The sequence below is a fragment of the Macrobrachium nipponense genome, chromosome 27 (assembly GCF_015104395.2).
Source record: "Macrobrachium nipponense isolate FS-2020 chromosome 27, ASM1510439v2, whole genome shotgun sequence".
NCBI classification, from domain to species: Eukaryota; Metazoa; Arthropoda; class Malacostraca; order Decapoda; family Palaemonidae; genus Macrobrachium; species Macrobrachium nipponense.
This window is the reverse complement of record NC_087216.1, coordinates 34498373-34505872: the sequence shown is the minus strand read 5'-3', so window position 1 is coordinate 34505872 and position 7500 is coordinate 34498373. Positions and strand designations below refer to the sequence as shown.

General features: G+C 34.5%; 1 pseudogene; it reads right to left on the bottom strand.

Annotated features, from left to right (window-relative positions):
* LOC135201014 (zwei Ig domain protein zig-8-like) overlaps positions 1-7500 on the bottom strand; it is a 1050703-nt pseudogene that overhangs the window by 431542 nt on the left and 611661 nt on the right.

Sequence of the window (7500 nt, the reverse complement as noted above, 5' to 3'; positions counted from 1 at the left end):
CAAGGCATCATGGAGACCCCGTAGTCAATAAATTAACATGTTTTTTAACCCTTGCAGACCAGGCTGAATATTCATTACCAATGACCATAGACCGGGCAAACTATAAGGTCCACCAATTAAAAAACATAACACATCACTAGTATGAGAAAGATTTGCAAATGCGCATGGTATATGACAAAAAAAATTTAGAAAATATTTCTGTACTTTCCACGGGAAGTTGAAAGTGAATATTTCTACCCCTGTGCGGGATCTCTTTTCCAAGACAGTCATAAAAATATGCTAATTTTAGCAAGCTGTACATGTCCTTTCTAATAATTTTTTTAAAATTGTATTTTTTTAAATTACAATTACAGCTCATATAAATCATAGCACATAAGAACTAAAATCAGCAACAATCCCCGAATATATTTATGGTAAAATATTTATGAGATGTACTGGGATGGAGAGATGTAGTACCTTTTGTGAGTTATAAATGTTGTTCTTTGTAATATTTCTTTGTCCTTTACTTTGCTAAATTACAGTTACAACTGATATACTACTGTAAAAGATAAGAACGAAAACCAACACCAATCTCTGAGCATATTTATGGGCAAATATATAGTCCGCTGTGTACTGGGACGGGGGAGATGTTGAACAAGTCACCCAGATCTCCCTCGTGTCCTGGACTGAGGTGTTAGCGTTGCCAAGGATTAATAGATTCAAGTGACAGGAACGCTTTCGCGCAAAATTAGTTCAAACATTACGCGCGGAATCACACTCTTCTTATGGGCCGAACCGGGGTGTTTCATACGCAGTTATTGGGATCATAAGAACCCTGCATCCATTAGGGTTAAATGTGGTCTAAAGGGGCTTGATTTGTGAAAGCACATGATTAAAAAAAAAAAAAAAATCCAGACTTAATGCTTTGAATATATATATATATAAATGTATAATATATATATAATTAAATATATATATATATAATTCATATTATATAATATATATATAATATATAGTATATAATATATCATATATTATAATATATATATAATATATTATATATATATATATATATATATCAGTAGTATATAATATTAATATTATATATATCTATATTATAATATATATTATATATCTATATATCAATATTATATATATTATAAGTATAAATATAATATAGTATATAGTATACCTTATATATATTATATATATATATAGAGAGAGAGAGAGAGAGAGAGAGAGAGAAACGAGAGAGAGAGAGAGAGAGAGAGAGAGATAAAAAAGACTGTTGGCAGATTATGTTAGCATGGAGGTCATGATAATTAGGGCTTTCCTGATTGTTCTTCTATGGATCTAAGCAGTGAATTACATCATAATAATTAATTAACTGAATGTGGTAGACCACAGTGGAGAAGGGCAAACGAAAAGCAGACCAGTTCCAATATACTTGATGAGAATTGAACTTCTAACATCATTAGTTGTCACCACTTGTATAAGGAAAAAGTTCATTATTACACACACACACACACACACACACACACACATATATATATATATATATATATTATATATATATATATATATATATATGTGTGTGTGTGTGTGTGTGTGTGTGTGTGTGTGTGTAAGTAAAGGACCTTGAGTCGAAAGATCTCGCAGCACTCCACTGTTTCACTTTCCTTCGTGGCTTCTACCTTTATCTATATATTCATCACGTTCCAAGTTTTTGTGATTCAGCTATACATACATACATATACTATATATATATATATATATATATATATATATATATATATATATATATATATATATATATGCATTAAGCTACAAATGTCCTTTAACATCCTATTCACTCCACCTCGGAATTAATATATTTACATATATGTTAACCGAAGGCTTGTTTTTAGTTGATAATAATTTCGTCCTCTCGTGGATTCGAACCAGCGTACAGAGGAGATATCAGGACTTCAGTGACGTGTGTGTGTGTGTGTGTGTGTTGTGAAAGCGCTCACGCTCGTGCATGCTTGTGATGGAAGTTCCAAAGAAAATCCTTCTCAGACCACATCCCAGGGTAACAACAGTGAACATGAGAGACGTAAAGAGAGAGAAAATAAAAGAAAAGTCTTGTTCGCGTCTTTCATCAAAGCTCGGCGGTTTCTGAAGGACTTAAGACTTGGGGCTTGCTTGGTGAATCTCAAGTCCCCAATGGGCTGGAACTCGGTCCCAATCTGATTAACGGGCTTTCTCTCTCTCTCCTTCCTCCCATTTAAAGGATTAGCAGCAAATTCCTCCATCCCAGCCAAACGTACGAAGGAATACTTGTAACGTCCATTTTCTATTGAATGATGACTCCGTTTTCTTTGCAGGTGAGGTGGCTTTGCACTGAGGATACAATTATCTCTGGGTTTTTGCTTCCGATAACTTCTGGAACCAACAAGCCTTGCGGGCGTTATGTGGTCGTTCTTATCTTCGTATCAAAGGACAACGTTCTTGTAAAAAAACATACTTAAAATAATAATAATAAAAAACTAGTGCAAAGGAAAACGAAAGCCGTAGATTACCTATAAATAAATGTATGTAAAAATAAGTATCTAAAATAGAAACAAAAAGGTTACTTGAATTTTACGAAAATTACGTGATAAGGGAAATAAAATGTTTAACGGAGATGAAAAGGGATTTTATAACAAGCTCTGACACCCAAATACAAATAAAATAAAAATTATCTCGAATTTTCGTCATCTACGGTAAGAAAGTCTGAGGAATGGAATACAAAATTTAGGTCAAAGGCCAAGTCAGTGACCTATGAAGTAATTTAAGAGTTGAAAGAAAAACTGAGTCTAAAGGTTTGCAAGGTGTAACAGGGAGAAAACCTCCTAGTTTCACTAAGACACAATTGTTAGAAGGTGGAAAGTAAAATGGAAGAAAGAGAATATGAACGAAGGTACAGTAAAAGGAATGAAAGGGGTTGCAGCTGGGGGCTTAGGGGACGCTGCAATGAAACTTACGTAAGGCCTACAGTGCACTACATGATAAGATTTTCATTTTTTTGTGGTATTTCTTATTCTTTTATTTATTTTTTACCGGTGCACTTCTCTTTGGCTGTTTTTTCATTATTTCTCTTTAAAAACGTTTGCCCTTTTGATAAACAATTTTATTAAAAATAATAATAATAATAATAAATAATAATAATAATAATAATAATAATAATAATAATAATAATAATAATAATTCTGTTTTCGTGCAAAGGTAAATAAACAGAACGCGAAACAAAATTCGATTTTTTTCGATAATTTTGAAAGCTCTAGATTCTTTGTTTATTATTTTTTTCTTTTTTACGCGAGTGGAAAATTTTGTCAAAGGTTTAACATGTTACTAATTAATATTCCGATTGGACCGCCTACCTATCTACCTATTTACCTGTTAATTGGTTAATTAACAAATCAGTTATAACTTTTCACTAGCAAAAGGAGACTATCAAAATTCTCTTTGCTTGGAATAGATTTGGTCCAAAAAACCGTTTGTGTTCCTCTAATTTCCATTAACTGCTACTGAAAACGAATTCATCCAGGCTAAATTCGTGTCCATTTTCCAAAACATATTCACTTTGGAAATTATACGATCATTTCGACTAATAATGTAAAAGATGGCGTCATTGTCCGAAACCCCCTTTATGCCATGGGACTGAAAAGGCCATATGAACTCTAATGATACTCCAACTCTACCAATTGTCTCTTTACAAACCATAAATCAAATTGTGATATTAACTAGGCCCTTAGTCAAGTGATAACTGTTGAACAATTGCCTGCAAATCTTACTGTGGACCTCTTTGTGGTTGATGGATGTAACCTATGGCTGGTTGCCTTAAATTTAGCTCATATAATGCCAGTAAAGGCCCTTGCACAACGGTGGTCCTTAAACGATTGTAAGAGTGAAAGCGAAAGAAGACTGGTGTGGACATTCAGATTAGACACAAACAACCGAAGCCTATTTCTGCAGTAGTATATGGGGGCAAGTTAAAAGAGTCTCACAAATACGTCTAATTTTTCCTCCTTGACAGTCACGCCATATATATACACGTATGTATATATTTATACCTACATATAATATATACGAGATACACACACACACACACACACACATATATATATATATATATATATATTATATATATATATATATATATATATATATATATATATATATATATATATCAAACCTCATTATTTAACAAGGAACATCGGTTATGTTGAGATAGTAAACAGTCACTAACAATACATAACAAACTGGACTTGCGCCTGACTGAACATTCATTTTTTCTGTTATTGTTCAACAGTCCCATAATTATATTGCGCTCTAGTAGTGTCACATACCAAGGCGACTCCATCATAATCCCTTCGACTTGAGGGCTTTCGTCATTTTCTATTCTCTGCATTACAAAAGCCCCGGAATTCTATTCTGCCTCAGCACTGCCGTCAAGGGCAACTCTAATCTTCTTCCTTTCCACGTCCAGAGTTTGGAATCCTTTTATATTTCCTTCTGGATTACAGTAATCCTCAGACCCTATTCTCCTTAAGGGCTGCCTCAAATAACCTCCGAGAAAAGGTTTCTATTTTTTGCTTATTGAAATAACCCAGATTTATTCTGGTTTGGTCCACTGCGTGTTACTTCGTACAAGGAAAAGGTACGCTGCTTGGAAAGTAAATGCAGGCGCATGCATGATTTGGAGGCCTAAGCGCACACGCACGTTTAAGGAAAATCATTCGAACCAGACATGCAGTGCATTAGGCATTAGCAAGGATATATAACCTTCACGCCACTACTATTGGTCTTCCCATATATCAGTTTTGGTAATAATGACTATCAATCATATGTTATCGAAACAAAACTATACGTCATTCGTAATAATATGAAGAGAAACTGTAAAACTCTTAACTTACCTTCACGAGCAACTAAATCCACCATTATAATACTATTAACCACTTAGCTGGAACCTCGAATCTACATATTACATAATAATTAAGGAAATCTGGTGAAGAACAAAATCCACATTATTATTTAAGGAAAAGGCAAAAACAACAGTAACATCAACAGTACTGATAATCTCTACTTACCTGGAACCTTTCATCTGCTGAATAGGTGACAAGTCCAACGGTAAGTATGTGAAGGTCCCTCCCCCTCATCCAGGTGACCTGCAGGGGGGAAAGAGCAGAAGAAAAGTCAGCCAATGACACGCTGGACAGTCATGACGTCACTGCAAGAGAGAAGGGAGAGGAACGGGGAGGGTTATGGCTCCATTCCCCAATTTTCAAGGGGAAGCGACACTGCAGGACAAAAGCACCCAGTGGCACTCGGATTTAATCTGGCAGTTGGCACTCTGGAATAAATTTGTCTCAAAGGTATTTTTTCATTTCATTTCGTTTGTTTTTAATACTTTCATGGAAATGCGCCATGTTTTTTTTCATTTGCTTGTTAGGTCGGCCTATACAAGAAAAGGCGTTAAACAGTTTTATTGTCTAAGCTTCTGAATTCGACAAGAAATTAAATTAGTTTTTTCACTTAGTTCTTAAAGTACTTCCATTACAAAATTTATACAAGACATTGATGTATGCATGTGTGTGTATACATGTGTATATAAATATATACGTATGTGTATATATATATACTTATATATATACATATATTATGTGTATATATACATATATACACATACACATAATATATATATATATATTATATATATATATTGTATATATATATAGATGTTAATGTGTATGTGTAATATATGGTAATATATACACATAATATTATGTATACATATAAGTGTATATATATATGTATATATATATATATATATATATATATATATATATCCACACCTCTCTATTTACCAAGAACATCGGTTATGTTGAGATAGTAAACAGCCACTAACAATACACAACAAAGTGGAATTGCGCGGGACTGAACATTCATTGTAAATTTGGATGACATAATTTCCTTCAAGTTTGTTCATGAGAGACATCATCACTGTACTATGACTAATAAATCCACCCAATAAAAAATGATGGCAATATCGTACCTTTAACATAAGATTTTGTGTCAATTAAAATGGAGTTCATCAACAATTGGACGATCTATGTTGTACCCAGAAAAATAATATTTCGATACATATTCAGTTATCTATAGTGTACCATGATTTTTCTGAGGATAATCTGAATCACAATTACCACGGAAATCGACAATCCAAGTCATTTTGTCGTGGTGAAAAAATCCGTTCAGTAACACGGCATCGCAACGCCGGTACAACAAGAGCCAACACCCAACACGTCAGCAACAGCAGGAAATGAGATTTGAAACGACGGCAAAATCAAATACGACCATTCTCCAATTAACATCGGATGATATGATTTCCTGTGTTGTGAAAAGAGGGTTGAAGTCTCCGGTGCCAAAGTTATCGTCACACGATTCAAAATCATTCCACAGGAGGTGTTATCTATAAAAGCGAATCATGGAGTGGAAACTAATAAAAAAAAGAGTCTCAGTTATGGTGGATAGCCTCCTGTTCCCCCAATGGATGTTATCACTGACTGACTGATTAGTTCTTTTCAATCTCTGGCACACAGAGAGAGCAGCTACATCATTTCAAACTAGGGGAGAGAAAACAAATGAAGCGTGATTTTGTATCTGCAGGCTGAACTATCATATTTTCAAGGCAAAGAGTCATGTCATAAGTAAAGGCTGAAACTAAAAAGTTCTAGAGTAAATGATGCAATGTTTCCAGTGCTTTCCACTTACGTGTTGCTTGTTTTCCTTCTAGTTTAAGAATAAAGTTTCTCTCTCTCTCTCTCTCTCTCTCTCTCTCTCTCTCTCTCTCTCCAGAGGAATCATAGCGAACACAAAGTTATTTTCTTGACAGCCAGTAATGGAGTACCGCTACGGATATCCCTTAAAGAAAAAGAAAATATTTGCATTGGTGGTGGAGTGACGTGTGTCTTTGTCTCTGCTATCTTTTGTTCGTGTAAACTGCTCAAGACTGGAAGTATAAGGAAAGTGGAAGGGAAACCGAGTGGACACCTTCCAAAATGAAGAGAATGTTCCAACCCCTGAATGATTTTGGGTTGTCGGGAAAAGGAAAATCGGAATGTATTTGTTTCAGTGTTTTTTTTTTTCTTTATTTTAAATTGTACATATCCTTAAGTTTAATCCGCATTTATCATCCCATGCTAATAAAGGAAACATCATCACATATGATAATAAGGGAAATAACAGCGTTCGGTGGCTGCAAATCTCCGCCAAGGATGGTCATTCAAGACCGAAAAAGGTGACCCTTCCTTCAAAATTGTACATTGTATAGCATCCTGCAATGTCATCACTCGTGGCCACTCACAAGACCTTCCTTCAGGGAAGAGTTTCCTAAAATTCCATACGTAACGTTTTCGATAATTGGGCTCACACGTAAACAACCAAAAAGGAAAGAAAAACGTACCCATAAACACAGCCTTGTTGGATAAGTTGCGTAATAGT